Source organism: Manis pentadactyla, chromosome 10 (genome assembly GCF_030020395.1).
Source record: "Manis pentadactyla isolate mManPen7 chromosome 10, mManPen7.hap1, whole genome shotgun sequence".
Lineage (NCBI taxonomy): Eukaryota > Metazoa > Chordata > Mammalia > Pholidota > Manidae > Manis > Manis pentadactyla.
Window position 1 is genome coordinate 29,026,944 of NC_080028.1, and position 17,723 is coordinate 29,044,666.

Consider the following 17,723-nt stretch of genomic DNA (forward strand, 5'->3'; position numbering starts at 1 on the left):
CAATCTTTACATATGCGTGTATGTAAGAAGTAAAAACCGTTTTATTTTTAAAGTATATGTCACTACAGATAGTTTATTAACTTTTTTGGAGGTTGGGGCAAAGCAGGTTACCTTTTAGTAACTATATCCCACACGTTACCTGTGTTTTCTCATTTTTCCCCGCACGGAAGGTAGGTACGGGATGCAGATGCTACAAGTGAGCTAAAAGAGCCAACACCTTGGCATAGATAAAAAGTGAGAACATGAGGAATTTTAGGGCGGATCCTGAGGGGCCTGTTTGCAGCAGCCGAACGCCTGCGTTAACCCTTCGGGCGCTGCAGCGGGGATGCCCGTGGTCTGGGGGCCCGACCGGCAGGAACGGAGACGAGCGCTCCCGTGCCCGGAGGGAGAGTGGGCTCTCCTCCCCTGGGAGCAAGTGAGCTGGGAGCACTTTGTGGTCCGGCGCGTGCGCCACGGCCCGGGACAGGCAGAGTCCAGTACAGCGTGGAGCAGAGACGCGGCGAGGAGGTCCGCTGACGCGGGGTCGGCCTTAGCCTGTCCTCGCCAGGAGCGCTCGCCCTCGCCCGCCCTTCGGCCGTGCCCCGGACTCTGGAGGTGCGCGGGCCCGCGGGTGGCTCGCGCGGGGCCCCAGGTGAAGAGCGCCCGAGTCAGCCTGCGGCAGTCCCCCGCTAGCCGGCATCCACCGCGGTGAGAGCAATCCGACCCTACGCCGAAACTGCAGCGGTGACTGACGGAGTCACCGCCCCGCGCGCCCGAGCCGCCCCCTCCTCCCCCGCCGCTCCCCACGCCCTATACGTCATGGAAACACGAACGTCAGAGCCTCTCAGCCAATCGCGAGCAGCCTCAGGAGGAAAGGAGCGAGAGGGAGGGGGCGGGGGCAGCGGCGGGCCGAGGCGCTCCGGGAAGGAAGAGAGGGAGGGGCGCGCGGAGGCGCGACTCCCCCGCCCCTTACTCCGGCCACCCTTTCCTGACCGCGCGGCAAGTTCTAATCGCCCGGCGCGCGCTCGCCAGCCGAGGGCGCGCTCGCCCGTCCTCTCCTTAAACGCCCTCTCACCGCCGCAAGGCTCCCAGTCCCCGTCCGAGCCGGGCTTCCTCCGCGCTCGCGCGCGCGCGCGCGCGCGCCTGCCCGCCCGCCCCCAGGCTCCCCGCGGGCCGCGTCACGTGACCGCGCCCAGCCAAGGCGGCGGCGGCGGCGGCGCGAGCTTCGGCTGCGGTGGCAGTAGCAGCGGGAGCAGCTGTGCGCCAGCGTGGAGCGGGAGGCGTGTGGGTGTGGAGAGAAGGGAGCGCCAGACCGGAACGGGTGAGAGTTCACCTCCCCCTGCCCAGGCCTGCAGGCTCGCCGGCCACCCGGCGCACACGGGGTCCCTGCTGGGAGCCTCGCGCAGCCCTCGTGCTCGGCCGTCCGCCCCCCGGTGGCCGCGGGTGCCGCCCCGAGCGGGCCGGGTTGCAGGGCTCACGGCGGGGGCTGCACCCCGCCCGCCGCTTCAGTTGCGGACGGCGGCGGGAGGCTGGTGAAGCTGCCCGGCGCGGCGCGCCCTGTGTGCGGCTCTGCGGAGTCCGAGAGGCGGGTCCTGCGGGGACGCGGGGCGGCCGCTCGGCGGCTGCCGGGCTCTGGGCGGGGGCCGGGCCGGGCGCCGCCTCCTCCTCCGCCGCCGCCTCCGCCTCCTCGCGGTGCAGCGTGAGTAGGGAGCCCCGGCCGGTGGACGCTGAGCCGGTCGGCTCCGCAGCCGCCTCATCCTCGAGGTGCACCGCAGCTCCGCGTGAGGCCCGAGCGCTGAGAGCCGGCTGCGGACGCGCCGCGGACCGAGCCCGCGTTCTCTGCGCTTCCCGCTGTCCCTCACCGCCCCCCATCCGACCTTCCTGCAGCCTCGCCTTTCTTACCCCCTCGGAAAATGGTTCCTGCTGCCGGGCGAGGTGAGTGGCGGCCGCCGTGCGACCGCGGTGGTGGCGGCGGGACAGGTCACCTGCGGGGGAGTCCGGGCGGAACTCGGAGGTCGGGCGGCGCGGCGGGGTCCCGACAGCTGGGTGCCCCGCGGGCTGCCGTGGAGTCCGAGAAGTTGGCGGGGGCGTCTGGGGCCCCTAGCAGGTTGTCTCCTGTCGCGCCCGCCTCCGGATCGTAAAGGTGAGCGGGTTTCGCGGCGCGCGCTTCTGCGCCGGGTCCGGCCGGGAGTCCCCGCCCAGGGCCGGAGACACGGGGCTCGGTGGCGCTCCGCGTCTACACCCACAGCTCTTCGACTTCTCCGAGCCGCCTCGCCCGCGCCGCAGCCCATCCTGCCGCCGGTCGCCCCCGCCCCGGTGCTTGGTGACCTTGAGGGCAGCGGTGCTCGGCCCTCTTTCCCTGCGCCCCCGGGAGGGTCACTCCTCTAATCCCTGGCTTCGGCCCCACTGGCGCTCCGCGGGCGGAGAGCGGGGGCCCCGCGTCGGCCCCTGACCGGGCCGCCTGGTTGATGCGTTGTCACTACGGACGGTGATTCCCCAGGAGCTGGAGAGCCTCCTCGCCTTCCTCCCTGCGTCTCCCGTCTGCGTCCCCCTACCCGCCCCAGTGTGTTCGCGGTTGTTTCTCATTCGTGTTTTTGGATTGAGTTTAAAAGAAAAAAAAAAAAAAAGAAGCCTTCTCCTTCCACCCTCTTTTTGGAAAGGGTCAGTTAGAACCGCATTCCAGTTGCGGGGGTGGGGGTTTGTGCTGCCTTTATTCCATCCTGTAGGAGAATCCCATGGCTAAAGCTAGTTAGCGACCACTGGTTCTTTGCCACGGTCACTAGCCAGGTGGTCTCTGTGCGCATTTCATTCACCAGTTGTCTCCGGGACTTGCAGCGCTGGTAGTGTTCTCATCCTGTGCGGCGCAGTGGGGCTTGGCGGGGGGCGGGGTGTGTATGCCTAGGTCGGATGCACGAGCGTCTCTAAATCTGCAGAAGGCTGGACCCTCCCCCGCAGGCACCTTTACTTGGGGTTAGAGCGCAGTAGACAGCCACCTTTGTCTGCTGTGCATGCTACTTCTCTGGGTTTATTAATAATCTAATGGCTCCTGTTGGTATCAACTGCTGATCATGATAAATTAGTTATGTGGATTTTTTTCATACTTGTGTAGGTATATGCATATATTTGGCCTGCCTTTCAACACATGGAAGCCTTTGTTGTGTTTAACCCCCACCTGAGGCGAGCCTTATTTTAAAATAAAGCTCTTATTCACCCTGAGTGTATTTTACAAAAAGTACTTGTAAGGATCGGCTTTGTGTGAGGCTGTCCTCGAGCAGAGGGTGTGTGACCCTTGGATGGTGGCCCACGTGAGTAGAATGAAGGGCCTTCACCGCTTGCCCTGTTGCGAGCTTTCCCCAGACTGTCCTTGTGTGTGTGGCAGCGGCGGATTGGGGGAATTAGAGGGATTGGAGCAGAATCTGCTTTTTGTACTTGTGCGGTTCGTTTTGGTCCCTCCTCCTCTTCTTTTTTTCCTTCGCCCTGGTGAGTTCAAATTTGAAGTAAATAAAAACATTTTCCTTAAAAGGAACCTTTGGAAACTAGTGTATGTGAGGGGCTTATTTGGTTGTGATTTCAGGGGACGTTTTAGTTTCTACCTTGCTTTGGGTAAGACAGTTAAATTGCTGTAATTAAGGGTGGATCTCTGTCCTGATTTTGGTTTGGGTATAACTGCAAAGATCTTTGAAAACTAACTGTTATTTCCTACCATATAGTCTGCAAAAGTGAGTCACAATCGGGTGAGGTGAGGACAGAGCGCCACCTTTAATTTAAAATTTCGTAATTTTCTTTTATTAAAATGGTGAAAATTCAGAATACGACTTCTTGATTTTTTTTCCACTTGTCATTACTGGCATCCCCATTTAGATGTATAAGGTAAAATTGTCTTCATTTTTCATTATTCTGTAATTCCTCACTCTTTTAGGGAGGATTTTTGTAGTTGTATGGAAAGTCATGGTTTTTTAACAGAAGCTTGGGATTTAATGTACGATTCTGAGATGAGGTGAGAAACTAGTTTTGATGTGTTTATGATAAAAAAAATAGGGGCAATGACAGTCTGGATCTACAGGAAAGTAATAGCTGCATTGTAAATAGATATTTAAAATGAGCAATTTCCACTAAATAAGGTACCTACCAGCCTGATAGTGGTTTTACAGTTTTTTTCTTAGCTTCTCTGCTATTGATTCAAAAGTAAATGCACAAAGTCTGTAAAATTTTTAACCTTGCTTGATTAAGGTATAATCATTCTTTTTGGTTTTCATCTTCCAGCAGTTTGCCTTCTATGGTTTTACTGTGAGTTGTACAATTGCTTGTTTTTAAATAATACAAATGAGGCTTTCCAGCAGTACTTACATTCAGAGTTATTAAAGACATCATTTGAAAAAGTGATTTCTATATATGGCTCCTCTCCAGTGCATCTCATAAAAATAAATGGAGTTTTTTAATGCTTAGAAAACAAATGCTGTAGTGACAGCTGAATTGGTGAGATTTCCTTCCCTGCCCACTTGTTCCCTCCTGGCCTTCCCCCTTCCCAGATCAAAAATTTAAGGTACACAAGCTCTTCTGGCACAGGATGCTTTTTGATTATTGTGACTGCAGATATAACATGGAGAAACAAAGATTTAGCTCTACAATAATGGATAAATTAATGTATGGAAATTACCAAATACAGTTTTATTACCATATTACCCTTCTCTCTGCATTTAAATTTTAATTCAACATCTGCAGTTTCTTTGTAGACTTCATAAAGACATAAAGCCTAAATTATTGAGCTATATTTAAGGTTTTTATTAAACAAAATACCTGTTTGAAATGAAAAGTCCTTTATGCTTTTTCAATCTGTGGAATACGGTCCTAGGCTAAAGAACTTTAGTTGGATGATTAGGTTGATACATGCAGAATACTTATACATGGTTATGCATACTTTAATAGAAATCCTTGATTGGGGGTTACATTCACTAACTTCTTTTGTCTGACATGTTAACTTGATTTTGGATGAAACCGCCTCTTACTATGTGGATTGAGTTGCATAGATGAGTAGGGTTTAAAAGGAGTGGCCAATAACAAGTATCCGTGGTCCTTTTCAATTCTAACAAAGAATAGTATCTACCCCCTTTTTTCCGTACATTTTGAAGGAAATTTAAGTTGAAACTGGTTGCTTTTAAGTTTTAATTCTAGAATTTTGTAATGAATGAACAACAAGAACAACAGAAAACCCAAAGGAGTAGAGATCAGGAAGCAGAACTTAAGAATTAAATTTTTTCAGCTTGCTAAGAGTATTTACAGGTCCAGTTGGAAGGGAATAATAGGTGTCATAATGTATAGAAGAGTACTTAGAGTAGTTTATTTTGGAATATGTAGAATCTGTAGTAACACTGAAGCAGAATGATGCAGTAGTTATGGGAATAATTTTCAAAAAGATAACTTATAAGATTCATTTTGGGGTTTTTACAAGTGTTTTTTATAAACATACATTGTTAAAATTTTTACTATGGAAATTGTCAAACATGAAAGTAAAATAATATGCTTACTGAACAGTTTTTTTTTAACAACTATCAATTCATGGCCTATTTGATATCATTTATCTTTACACAAGAAATAGATGTTATAAACAGGGACGTGGACAGGTAGCTGAATCCAATTCTTATGTTTTATAATTTATAGAATATACACAATAATGTGCAATATCTGATTGAATCTATGAGGTCAGTTTTTGTTTTTCATTGCTTCTGTAATAGTCTATTTACATCAGGCACCTAAAGATAGTGTCTCTCAAATTTTACTCTCTTAATAAGTCTTTTGATTTATAAAATGCTTTACAGTATTTCAGAATGTATTGCATACTCTCTCATTTCGTTCTCACAGTAAATAATCCTTTGAGATCAGTAATAGATAGTTGCCTTCTCTCTGCAGATAGGTAAAATGATTTGTCTAGGCCCTACGGTCACATAGCTAGAAGTTAGATTAGCCAGAACTAGACTCTGGGTGGCTTCTAGTTTTTGCTCCATTGCTCTTTCCATTATACAAGTTTATGTAAGTTTGTGAAAGTTACACAAGTTTGTGAAAAATCAGTTTCTGACCAGAGTAAATTTAATAGTGGAATATGGAAAGCTTTATTTGGGTTTGGCTTTATAAGTTTAATCATTGCGTATATTTAGTATAAGACAAACAGTTCATACCCTTATTTACTTAACACCTGAGTAAATGAATTTGAACATATTTGAAATACTATATTTTTAATATAGTGAATTGGATTATTTTTAAGTAAGGAATTTTGTTTTCAAAGACCTATTGGCCTTTGAAGATGATTAGGGGTATCTTAAATCTTGTGTTAAAAATTAAACGGCCTGTACTAAAACTTTGTTATTTTACTTTCTGCTATAATTTTTTCATGTACTTGTTTTTCTGCCACAACGTGTTTATTACCTAAGTTTTTTGAAACATTAATTTGTTAAATAATGAAATTTGGCTTAAAAAGGTTCTAAACGCAAGGGATTTTAGTTCCTGAAATCCAAAACCTTGTTACAAATCTCACAAAGAAGATGGTGGTTCTCCAGCATAAGTATGCCTGAGGATCACCTGGGGAGTTGATGAAAGTACAGCATTCTGGCATTCCCCCTCAATTCTGATTCAGCAAATTTGGGGTGGGGCCCAGTAGTCTGCATTTTGAGAGACACTGATGTTGAACTTTTAACTAGGTTAAAGTCGTAATTTGTATTACAGATGCCTTTATAAATTAGAAGGACATCATTGATTTATTTGACTTTGAACATAGCAGAGTTTGTGCATTCAAATAGTGTTAACTATTATAGCCAAGTTTGATTTGTGAACTTGGTGGTTTTGGACACTTATAAACCTGATAAATTGCAAATATTTCTGTTATCTGTGTGTGCTGTCTTCTTTCAGAAGATTCATCTATGGTTATTTATTAAGTTCACTTATTAAGGTCTCTAAACTTCTAGATGGAGAATGTTCTCTTTTTGTTTTCAAGTCCCAGTGTCTGCCATTTCCAGATAACTTGAACTTGAACATGGGGGCTTATTGTTGTAAAAATAATGCATGGCATGTCATAGACTACTGTATATTTATGCCTTAGTCCAGCTCTTAGTTTTTTTTTGGAAGGAGACATTGGATGTTCCTTCAGACTAAAAGGACATAAATTGGTGGATAAATAGTAGTCCTTGTTAATTTCACTTACCATGAAGTTATACCTTCAAAAACAGCATGTTAGTACCTAATCTTCCTAGAATATTAATAAGCTGGTAATTTACCATTCTGTGCATTAAAACGGAAGTTACTGCTATTACACCTAATTAAATAACTAACAGTTTGCATAGCAGTGTATTCACGAACTCACTGTAAAGTCTGTTTGATTTAAACTGGTCTGACTTTTTAAACTGATTTTTCTAAAACTACATACCACATGTGGATGACTTCCCCTTTAAGAGCAGTTTTAAAATGCAGTTGTTTTTGCTTCATTACAGCAATATAGTAAATAGCTTGTATCTGTATTTAAAATATATTTTATAATGAAATTAAATTCAAAACAGGTCCATCTCAAGACTGTGTCAAACATTTTTGTTTGTTCCAAAAACTTAGGCTTGTTGGCTATGCTTTAGGATATATTTAGGCATCGTAATTTACTAATGAAATCTAAACTAAAAAAGATTTCCGGTAGAAATATCCAGATAAACTGAGAATAACTTTTTCACCATGTTCTTTTAAAGCTATTTATTAAATTTTTCCTAAGACAGTTGTTAGCTATTCTAACCAATATGTAGTGTTTTTAGTTCTTTAGTAAGAATATGACTTGGTATTTCAAATTACAATAACTTCAACAATACGGTATCTCAAAATCTGGGATACCGGCTTTGTATTAATGATAGTACTGTCACCTGGGCCCCTGGGGGAAAGAATAAGGATAGTTCTGAATGGACCCATGCTTTGCTTACATTGTGAAATCTGAGACTAAACTGCCTAACTGTAACCTGGTATGACTACTGTAAAGACCCGATAAATTTAAGAGTAAAAGTTGTCTTTTTTGAAAAGTAAATCTTAAAAAGGATTTGACTGTTTATAAAAGATGCTTTTAAAAATAATTTGATTATTAACAATGTTGATTTATTTTTCATTGTATTGACTCTGAGGTAGTTTGCTCCCAGAAAGATATTAAACATACTTTTACTCTCAAAATTCTCAGATCTGCTGCTTAAATCTACCTTTCATATTTGTGCCTGATTTTTTGTTTTAATTTCATCAGTTAAACTTTCAGTTGTTCCTCATTTTTCTCTTTATCAAGATGCACCTTGACTCCAAAGGCCTTTTATAAAGTAGCTCAGTATTTTCTGAAGTGTATTTTAGAGCACTTGTTTTAAGAAATACTAATAGGGGCTTCATGGGGGGATAGGGTCAAAACCAAAATCCAAGATAAAGCCAGTCTGTACAGTTTTCTCACTTAGGACTTCTCCCGTAAGTTTGATATGCTAATAAACTGAGTCTATCTAAATGTGTTTAGTGTTGTGCTCCCCTATTTCACAGAAACCCTTTAGTGGAGCATTCCACCTGTTGCTTTTGTATATGACCTAACCAGGATCACCAGTTTGCACAGCTTCAGGGGTGCAGTTCACATAGACCACAATATGAACCATGTTTCCCTGAGCTGAGACCAGTGCTGTAGTGCTGCTGACTGCCCTCCACATGACAGCCATGGTCTGGTGGTCTCACACGTACCCCTTCTTGTTGCCTTTACTGTGACTTTATTGTGTTTTTCTTCTTACCTGATAGGACCCTTCGTCTTCTTGTCTGTCTAAATGTTCCCATCCGTCAAAACAGCATGAATCTATCTTTCCCACTCATCACTCATTAATTTGCTTGTCTGAATTTCTCTACCCTTGTAGTCTAGGTCATACACTTCCCATCTATTATATATCTTTTTCGTCTTAGCGTTAATTTGGAAATAATACAGAGTTCAGATAAGATGGGCTCTTGAGGTTATGTAGAATTTTACCCATCAAATATTCAATCAGTGTTTTTTGGCATAGGATTCAGACATTTTTTGGCTTGAGATGTTAAGGTGAAGCAGATAAGGTTGAGGAATTTTTCATGGAAAATTTCTAAAGCCTTTTTACCTTTGAATGTAATTTTGCTTAGATGGAGTCATAGATCAACCTGTTTTACTTCTGGAGGACACAGCTACATTTCACAGAATATTGCCAGGACAATAGAATTTTCTGTATATAGAATAGGAAATGTCCATTTCATTTCAGTGTAGTAACTTGTTCATTTTAGTTTATTCTGATTTATTGTATACCCATTATAGTAACTAAAATATCTTAAAATGATCAGTTTTACCCTTTCTTTAGTTTGTAACATCTTTTCCATTCATCAGGATATATGCTCTTTAAGATGTGCTTGTTGGATCTGTAATCCATTAGTGTGATACATGACGTAAAATGCCATAATATGAAGCATCTCTTACGGATTAAAATTTTAAATATGATTCTCTTGAAGTTGCTACTTATTTATAGGAATACTTTTGGAGCTAAGTTTCAAATGTCTGTTTGCTGCAAGTTCTGATTTTTCTGAGAGTTCTTTTCCACAAATTGAGAATGAGCTGTCAGCTCATAACCTGGTGTAGGATACTGTAGGCATCAGGAAAAAGTGTAGGCACAAAGTCTCAGTTGAAATTAAAAGCATAGTATGTGGTCATTCTTCTAATTCCCTTCCTTAGGTCTAGAAATGGAAGTCTGTATGTACTGTCATTTCTGTTGAGTGCTTATGCAATACATGGGGCCATAATTTCAAACATTTAAGCAATTAGAGATTTATGTAGATTTAGTATGTAAGCTGTTTACTAAAATATGCATGAAAAAAGTTGCTTTCCACAAATTTTTCTTTTTCCAGTGGTCAGTACAGAGTGTATAGGTGCACTGTTGACGTTCTCTTAATCCCATTTAAGTTTTATAGACCTAATTGTTCGTTAAGGTATTGTAGAAAGTATTCTAAGATTGCCTTCTTAGAATAAAAAATAAAAAATTTTTTAGTGTCATAGTAGTCATAATAAAATTGTTGATCAAAAGAGGAGCATAGAGTGGTTTGGGTAGTGAAAAAACTGAAAAGAAATTTGTACAGGAAGAAACTGGAGGAACCAGAAATGTGAAATGATTTATTCCTACAGGATTTTGGTATTTTCCTATTGGGACATACATAGATAACATTGGCATATACTCCTTGCTGCCTTGCTGATACCTGGAGATAATGTGAGATTTTTAGTTCTTTTGCTGTAATTCTGCCCTTTTCTTCCCTACTTATGCCCCAAATCACATGAGTGATGCTTTACTCTTTTTGTGTGTTTAAAAAGTGAATCACCAACTTCACGTACTTTGAACAGTCCAGACAACTAATTGTTAAACGGCACCAGTGCAAATAGTAGGCCAAAAACAAGACCTTGAAATGGGAAAGACATGATGACAAAGCCTAGGAAAAGGCAGTCCTCTTGCACCAAACCCTCTGAATGTCCAGTATTAGAAAAACAAACGTCAGCTAGTCAATCAACCCTTCTCTGGTTGCAGAGTGAATTTAGGATAAAGTTTAAACTCATCTGCCTTTAAGCTTAAACTCCACTATTTTCATATGTAATTGAATACTGGAACTTAACCTGATTCTCTTTTTCACATTTTTTTTATTAAGGTATCATTGATATACACTCTTACGAACGTTTCACAAGAAAATCAATGTGGTTATTGCAATCACCCTTATTATCAAGTTCCCCCCCTCCCGCCCATACCCCATTGCAGTCACTGTCCATCAGTATAGTAAGATGCCACAGAGTTCTGTTTGTCTTCTCTGAGCTACACTGTCTTCCCTGTGACCCCATACACACCATGTGCACCAACCTGATTCTCTTTTGCTCCTGGACCTCTTGCTGTATCATTCCTTTTTGTTGGGAATGCTCACCTTTCTTAAAGCCTTTGTATCTTTATGGTATTTGTGTGTGTGGAGTGGTCCTGCACTTGTGATTTTGCTTTTTACTCTGTAATGTTATCTTAAGGTCTCTCCGTATTTAAATTTGAGTTTTATCATTGACACTAAAAAATCAAATGTCCTTGGATTAATAATCGCTTGGTTTCTTTGTATCTCCCAAAAAAGTATAGAATCTAATGTCAGGGAGAATCTTGAATTTTCTTTCTTGGAAGTCCTGACTTAAAAAAAAAAAACACCCATAATAGGTCTTCTTATCCCCCTATTCTGCCTCAGATTTTCAGTTAATTCTTTATTTTAGGTTTGCCTTCTAATTTTGTTTTCAAACTAGCTTATATGTGGTGTTTCATGCATGATGTGCTGTTTGATTCATGAATAGTTTAGCTTTCCATTAAATGTATTTATCAAATACTTTCATTTAAAGAAGGAGCATATAACTGGCATTTAACTCTGCTCCCTGCCAAAATTATACTAAAATGATAATAAATGAGAATTTACACATATATGTTAAGATCCCCAGACTTCCCTCATTTAGCTTTCAGGATGCTGGCCAGAGTTGAAGTGTCTTCTATGAGGACTCTGACCAGTTCTAGGAAAGGACCTAAAGATTCTGACTGAGGCTCTCTGTGTGTGTAGGGGGCAGGGGACAGCGTTGGGAGGGGAGGGGGACGTTGTCCAAATAAAACGTCCTAGTTAGATCACCCTGCAGTGAACTCCATAGTCAGAAAACCCCACATATGAGTGCACAACTCCTGTTTAGCTTATTTGTGTTCTTTTCTCTCATAATTTACAAAATTTGTTACAGCGTATTAAGGTATAATTAACATACACTAAAGACATATTTAAAGTGAAAAGCTTGAATTTTGATTTATATATATTCCCTTCAAACTACCATGGTCAAGTTAATGAGCACACCTATCTTCCCCAAAATTTCCTTGTGCCTTTTGTTGTCTTCTTCCCTTCCCCTCTCGCACCTCTTTCTTTCCTCCGGCAACCACTAATCTGCTTTCTGTCATTGTAAATTTGAATTTTCTAGAATTTTATGTGCATGGACCCATATAACGTGCACTTTTTTGGTCTGGCTTTCATTCAGCATAATTATTTGAGATTCATCCAAGCTGCATATATAAAATAGTTCAATCCTTGTTGCTGCCAAAAAGGATTTCATTGTCTGGACATACTACAATTTGTTTATCCATTTATCTGTTGATGGTTATCTTAGGTTTGAGTGATGTCTGTTTAGCTCTTTGTCCACTTTTCTATTCAGGTGGTCTATGTTACTGAGTTGTAGTTTCTTCATACACTCTAGATAAAAATTCTTTGGGAAGCATTTGTGATTGTGCTGAGAGTGGGAGAAAGAGTGGTGTTGAAACAGATAATAACACCTAAAACAGAAAAAGCAAGCAGGAACCCTGTAAATACTATTTTTAAGATGGAGTTAGGTACTAAAATGAAGGACGCCTGTTCTCTTGCCTCTGAGTAGAAAATGGGGTAGGGAGACTAAAAGAATTTTGACATATATTTTTTTTAATCCTCATAGATGTGGTTCTCTATGCAGACTTTATTCACGTGTGTGTCAAAACTAAAATTAATACATACGTGGAATAAGTTTATATGTGGATAGTCCAGAAATGTCTGGTGCAGTCTTGTGCAACTTAGATGCAGAATTCAGTATTTTGGTTAAAAGAATCCATTTTTACAAAAGCTTAAGTGAGCAAGGTGGGCTTGACCGGAACCTTCTTTAGGAAAGACAGTCCACAACCAAACTTAAGGTCCTTGTTTTTTCCTTCAGTTCTTCTTCCACTCTGGAACTGCCTCATTTCTTTATTATATAGAACAGTTGGTTGTCATCTTCTGTTTCTGGAATTTCCCCTGGGATGTCTTTCACTATCACCACCACTCCACACGCACATGCCAATCAACTCATAAACACATGTAAAGACATTTTTTTCTGAATAATTACATATAGCCCTCTTCCTAATAACAGTCTGATACATGATATCTGCATTTCTTTATCTGAATAAGTATATAGTGTTAAGAGTTTAATCCCATGAAATGTTGACTATGAGTGATTCTAATATTTAATAAATAAGAGAGACATATATATATAAGGAGTTCACTTTTTGTAGTTATGTCTTAACAACTGACTATATTTTAATATGCCACCCCTTAATTTCCTATCTTCCCTTGAGGAACTTGATATTTGACTGAATTTCTCTCCCTCTTTCTCTTTCTTTGAAGGAAGTAGAGATTCAGAGGGAAAAGCAGTCATCTCTTAAAAGATACTAAAATTCAGAAGAGGAAAAAACAAAACCAATGTTCTTTTGCCCAGGTGCCATGAAAAACAGACTGGCTTTAAAACACACTAGTTACATTGAGTAAAGGGAATTTTAAATGACTGAATAAAATGAACACTTGTGTAGTTGCTTTCTACCTGTCAGGTTCTCTTTTAAGCAGTTTGCAAATATTAACCTGTTTAAATGAATGGTTTCTGTGGAATCTTGGGGTGAAATGTTCTCTACTGAAAAAGGTGACAAGTGTTTTTAATTGTTTTAATGGGAAATCCTAAAAATACAGTGACTTACATAACCTTTTTTCCACTTTAAAATTCAACAACACTGGGGTGGAGCCAAGATGGTGGCGTGAGTAGAGCAGCGGAAATCTCCTCCCAAAACCACATATATTTTTGAAAATACAACAAAGACAACTATTCCTAAAAGAGAGACCAGAAGACACAGGACAACAGCCAGACTAGATCCACACCTGCGAGAACCCAGCACCTCGCGAAGGGGGGTGTCGGATGATCAGCTATGGAAGTTTTCTGATAATATTTCTCTTAAAAAAAAAGCAGTTCCTGTGTGGTGGTCTCCAATAGGTTCTTCACAATGGTATAAAGGTCATATCAAAGTGTGGGCAAAGAGTTTGTTTGTGTTTATATAGAGGATCAAAGCCTAATTTGGCTACCCAGAAAACGAATTAAGATACGATATGAAGAAGAACTTCCAACATCAACATCCTCTGGAAGAGTCATTCCAGAAGATGATCATCAAAAAACTTCAACAAAGATCCTGGCACTGTTGCAGTTGTAGCTGCATTCATCCCACCAGTTCCTGGACTTGCCATTGAAATGCAGAAGGAGATATCTAAGCTGGCCTGTGCACACAGTAAAACAACATATTTGACTGGTTCTATATTGTCGGAACTCAACCAAGAATTAGAAGTGCGAGTTGCAGTGCTTCAAAATCATTCTACTATAGACTATCTACTGTTAAAAGAACATATGGGATGTGAACAGTTCCCAGGAATGTGTTGTTTTAATTTGTCTGATTTTTCTCAAACTATTCAAATTCAGTTAGACAATATCCATTATATTATTGATAAGTTTTCACAAATGCCTAGGGTACCTAACTAGTTTTCTTGGTTTCACTGGATATGGCTGATAATTGTAGGTCTGCTTTTGTTATGTATCTGTATTCCTATTCTGTTAATGTGTGTATGCAATTTAATTAGTAGTTTGTTAAAACCCATACATACTTATGTTACTCTACAAGAAGTTATGTCAAAGAAATAATCAATCTTCCCATGTTTTCTTCCGTCTGCTACTTCTATAGCTTTTCTTCTTCCTTCCTAATTACAGCCCGTTAGTAGCATTCGTGATTCATATTGAAAATTAACGAGTATCATAATTCTTCCAAGTGGTAAAGATACCTCAAGACAAATGCTGGCCATAGAAGCCACAGGGCATAAATCTGCAAAGAAGTAAAAAGCTAACCTTTTCAAATAATATTGCTTCTCTCTCACTTACCAACTTTACATTTCCCTGTATGGCCCCGGAAGACAGCTGGTCAGCCAGAGACGGGTAAGATTCCTCAAGGGAGGAACAACCTAAGACAGGCACAGTTGCAGGGGGGCCATCAGGTGAGAAATTGGGGATCAACATAGGTGAGGCTTAGAACCTCACCCCCCCTGTTTTGAGAGAAATCTGCATCCGTGGATGTTTTGTTGCCCTTGTCTAGCTTGGATTAATACTTAGTCTATAGGCACAGACCTGATCATCTACACTAGCCCTTTTACAGCACTAAATTATGCTTTCTATCTTTATCTTGCATCTACCTACCACTTCAGCATTTTATTTAAAAAAAAATAATAAGGGAGAAATGTGGGATTCACATACAAATCAAGTATAAAAATCAAATGAATAATCATATCTGACTTGATTGTTTATAGTTCATGACGCGTGATCAAAACCGAAAGTTTCTGTGATATGACTGCCCTCGCACTGTTCACCATGTAAGAACTTATTCACCATGTAAGAACTTGTTCGTTATGCTTCAGAAGATTGGAGACTGTTGAGAGTTAGGCTTGGGGTTGATTAATGATTGTGCATTGAGTCCCCTATACAGAATTTTATTGTTGTTAACAACCATTTGATCAATAAATATGAGAGATGCCCTCTCAAAAAAAAAAAAAGATTTAATAACACTGTACAATGTTAGAAAATATAGAACAATATAAAAATGGAACACTCATGCTACTTCAGAGAAATAGCCAGCTTTAATATTTTTATTTATTTTTGACCTTTTAAAATATTTGTGTACCTTTTAACATGCTTGAGATAATGTGTGTGCTTTTATAGTGGGTGTGATATAATTGTGTGCTTTAAAAAAAACTTTGTAATATTTTCTCACATCATTAAATTTTTTTCATTAATATCATTTTAATGAGAGGAGTATTCTACCCCATGGTTATTCCTTTATTATTAGGTGTTTGGATTTTGAGTTTTTCTCTTATGTTAACTAGTCCTCCAGTGGACATCTTTATTTGTAGATGTTTATCTTCATTTATGGTTGTTTCCTTTGTAATTAGTGAGTTTAAAGGATTTTGGAAGTTTGTTCTTTTTGATTAAAATTTATCTTCTGGCCTCCTTTTTGTGAGGCTGGTTAGATATTTGGGATTCTTTGTCTTTTCCTGCTGTGTGTACAACTCATGCCATTTACTTCCACGTCTCTGCTTTACTTTCTTAGTGTCTCATAGCACATCTAAAAATTTCTATTTTGTTGTTTACATGTTTTACTCTTCCATGAGATGTTCAGTTTGAGAGCAGGGACTGTTATCTTTCTATCGTTTAACCCTGGCACAGTGCCTTATACCTGAGAGGCTCTTAATAACTCTTGAATGGGCATGTTGTGTCCAATCTTGAGCTTGAATCCACTGACATTGGGCTCCTGTAAAATGCTTGTTTTTGTCTCCCCTTGTAGCCTGTAATGTGCTTGTGCTGAGAATTTATCACAAGGCATTGTTTCTTTTAATTTTAGCTGAATATGTCAGCTGAATGACACTTTTGAAGATGAGAAATATTTTGTTCAAACTATGCTGTTAAATGTAATTCCTTCTGAAACAGTTCCACCCTCCCTGCTTTGAAAGAGTGGGATTGACCTTACCAAGTGAAATAGAACTAAGAAGAAGCTCATACAAATGAATGTTACTTTCATATCAAGATGCCAGTGAATACATAAATATACTTCTTTACAAGTTAACCTTTTTCTTTTAAGTACAGGAGAAAACTACACAAATTAAACAATAAACTTTTAAGTGCAAATGTATGTACAGTTAATCCCCAAAATAGAGGCTCTATTGTATATGAAACAAAACTTTAAAGTTTTAGGAAAGTGTCCTAGCAGACTCTTCTGTGATGTTGTATCTGGCTTTTCTTTTTTTAATCCTCAGACTTTTGAGTGGAAAACGTAAGATTTGGATAAATATATTCCTTCAAAAAATGTTTGTGTGATCACTGTGCTGGACAGTAACAAATGTGACCTGCCAAGGAGAGATGCTGTGTGCTGCAGTATCACGTCGGCCACCCTCCTTGTGTCCAGTGATCCTACTTGGTTTCCTTTTTCTGTTCAGTGATTCAGCAGGTGCTGCATGTTTCCAAGGAACCCCAGTGTAAGTGTGAGCACATGCCCCCTTCCTGGTTTTTGATCACTTCCTGTAATGAATAGGGATATATTGTTTCCACCTGTTATACAAGAAGAAAGGCAATTTTGGAGTTCAAACCTTTAACTCTAAATAGTTTTGCTACCATCATGGCATTTTTAGAACTCTTTATAGTGATCTCTGTCCTGTCACTATTACTTTTAAAGAGTTTTTTTTTTTTTTTTAATGTAGCCAAGGTAGGAGCCAGTCAGTCAGTTCTGAGTTGCCTTGTAATCGTGGTCTTGGCCTTACTGTCTCCCTTCTTGACCTATACTGGTAGATTCAAATTGAATGTTTCCCCAAATAAAGGTGAAAGTCTTTGTCCTGAAAGGTGGAAAACTCTTCCTTTGAGGAGATTCTTTAACTGTGCCCCTCCAGTTTATTCAAAACTAGGTAGTCCCATAATGCAGATGACCCAGGGAGCTGAAAGGAAGAAATTTTGAGTGGTTTGGGGAGTCTAGAGAGATTACAGTTTAACTGAAGGCTGCAAATGTTGTACACAAAGTTTGGAGTCATTGTCCAAAGTGACTTACATTACAGTGGTGTTGAGGATTTTAAGATGACAGCTGCAGAAGTGGGATGTGGTAGGGAGGGAGAATGGGACAGATTATGTAGTTGATTGTTGTAACTTTTTTAGTAGTTAGTAGATAAGTATTAGTATAAGTGTATTTGAATATTTAAAGCAAGTTTTTTTCTCTTTAAGTACTGTTCTTAATTAGAAAAGTTATAGCTGTCAATACATAAAATGTACCAAAATACATACATATTTTGTTACAAAATAACTATCATAGTAC

General features: G+C 40.8%; 1 protein-coding gene across 12 annotated transcripts in view; it reads left to right on the plus strand.

Moving 5' to 3' along the window:
* The first annotated feature begins 1,172 nt into the window (after nt 1–1,172).
* ATP2B1 (ATPase plasma membrane Ca2+ transporting 1) overlaps nt 1,173–17,723 on the plus strand; it is a 126,323-nt gene continuing 109,772 nt past the window's right edge. For 8 of the 12 annotated variants that reach the window (XM_057486518.1, XM_036890080.2, XM_036890081.2 and 5 more), the window contains exon 1: nt 1,697–1,914. The gene's annotated coding sequence lies outside the window, so the exon portion shown is untranslated. Of the gene's footprint in view, nt 1,301–1,696; nt 1,915–17,723 lie in introns of those variants that run through there. The other 4 variants (XM_036890086.2, XM_036890088.2, XM_057486520.1 and 1 more) reach the window with 4 other exon arrangements.